This window comes from Aplidium turbinatum, chromosome 17 (genome assembly GCF_918807975.1).
Source record: "Aplidium turbinatum chromosome 17, kaAplTurb1.1, whole genome shotgun sequence".
Taxonomy (NCBI): Eukaryota; Metazoa; Chordata; class Ascidiacea; order Aplousobranchia; family Polyclinidae; genus Aplidium; species Aplidium turbinatum.
The window spans coordinates 3,847,248-3,849,504 of NC_137488.1; the positions used below are offsets into that span (position 1 = coordinate 3,847,248).

The following is a 2,257-nucleotide window of genomic DNA, read 5'->3' on the forward strand; positions in this document are numbered from 1 at the left end:
GATTAAAACGTCTGTTTTCGAATTTCTGTGAGCATAGGGTTGCTTATTTTAAGTTTGCAAATGTCATGTAAACACTAATGTGCGTTTCACCGTTATTGTGTTTTACGAACAGTGTTCTCTTCATACAAGTTTTTGTTGGCAAAATAGGTCGGTGTGCCAACTCAATTTACAATAAATTGGCAAAATATTATATATAAATTTAAAGACTTTTTCTGATTGTATTATGACAATATTTAGCTTAGTACTGCAAAATGTTTTTTTGAAAGAAATATGGAACGCTTCACGATTATGCGTGTCATCCTTGCGCAGGGACCATGCTAATGTTCTCTGTATCGTTCCAATTTTAATATATGTAGCCTACTGCCGAAGCAAGTAGGCTACTGCAAAATGTTGTTAATCAACAAATTCTTGCCACGCTGATAAGCACCGCAAGTGACAGTAGTCTATAATAAAAGAAAGACGGTTTTATAGACTCTCACAAAAAAGGATGAAAAACCAACTCATTGCTTTTTTAGAGGGAATACTGTTCATGAATTACGATAGAATTACGATTTTTCGGTGATTTCCACAAGCGTTTGTTTCATGGTGCCTGGTGTCTTTTTCCCTGTTATTGCAGCCTACTTTTCGCTGATAGGCTATGTATGCAGGTCACTATTGTTGCCTGTATTGCGATGTGTCAAACATTTCCTTGTTTACTGAAATTGTTAATTGCAAGATATCATTTGTGAAGCGAAGTGACAACACCACTCTTGCTTGGCGATGAATATTCTGATGAAACCGCTCGCCTGGCTATAAGTGCGCCAAACAAGTGGCCTCGTTTATTAGGCATTGTTAAAAAAGTCAAAGGTGTTGTAAAAGGAGCTTGGCCTGGCAGTAGCGTTGTTCGATTAATTTTGTTGCTGCGGTATTCTAACATACATATGAACAACCATGGCCAGTGGCCACCTAAAGATATGGCCTGATTTGTCACATTTTGCAGAAATTTCCAGGTTTTTCTAACTTTGGGCGAACGTTTAAATAAATTTTTCTAAAAATTATATTTTTATGCTTTCTTTATTCTTTTCCCCTGATGACACAATAGGTTTTAACATCCTCACATGTTGAAAAACAAAGAAAATTTGATTTTGTAAATTTTAGTCAGACTGTTAATTTTCAATAACAGTCTGATTTTGCGTTTTTCAACTTACTTTTTCTCATTTGCTACTGCTTCCCCAAGGCAACAAAAAAGTTTTATGTCATCAGGAAACCGCAAAAAGTAAAAACATCTCAAAAAATGTCAGACAAGCACTAGCAGTAGCTGTAATCAAAATCTGCAAAATGTGACAAATCAGGCCGCATCTCCAGGTGGCCATGGAACAACATGTAACGCCTGGTCCTACTAGGTACGAAATGCGCTCTTTTCTAGCATAAGAGTCAACCTACCTAAAATTTTATTAGTGCGGCCCGCCACAGCTCTCCTTAGTGTCAAAGTGGGCAGTGGCCCGCATGCAAAAAAGGTTGGTGACCCCTGGCCTACAGTATGTAGGCCTACACATTACTACGCTACAGAGCCTACAACAAGAATAACCGGCAAAGTAATGTACTACATAAAACATACAGAGTACAACACTATGCAAGCAATCACGGTCGGAGACCAAATATTTGAGTTTGTTTAGATACGTATAGGCTGCACTGCTCATTACCTGAGAAGTTTCTGATTTGCCGCAAAATGCAAGACTTAACTAATATAAATTAAAGTGCTTACAAACGCCTTCAACACCGCTTGAGTAAAATAACTTCACACTACGAAGCCAAGTCATTGTTTACATTTTACATGGAGCGACATTACCAACCTACCTACTTGCTTGCTTACATTACATTCCTGTTCTGACCCGTAATTTACTAAGTAATTTTTCAGTAGGCCTAAGTTGTTTTAACTAATTCTTTCTTTTTTTCTGCAAGACTTCAGTCTCCACGTGAGACTCTAGCGTCAAAGGCAGTAGTGCGATATGCAAACAAACTCCAGCTGACTGAACAATAGATGACACTGTGACACAACACTAGAACAATGGGCAATTGCAAGACGTCAACATTTCGCAGTTTGACAAAAAAAATTGCAAACAACAACTAAGACATTAAAAAGTATGCGTTGACGCTATGCGCTAAAAAACCGCGAAAACTTTGCGGCGCAGCCTCAAGCGCAAACTATCCAAAAAAATGTGGCCGCAAGCGTTAGCGCAAACAAAAAGTCTACGCCGCAAATATGCGGCGTAGAATT

General features: G+C 38.3%; 1 pseudogene; it reads right to left on the minus strand.

Annotated features, from left to right (window-relative positions):
• Positions 1-264: 264 nt before the first annotated feature.
• LOC145787020 (U6 spliceosomal RNA) lies at positions 265-364 on the minus strand (annotated as a pseudogene).
• Between the last annotated feature and the right edge of the window lie 1,893 nt (positions 365-2,257).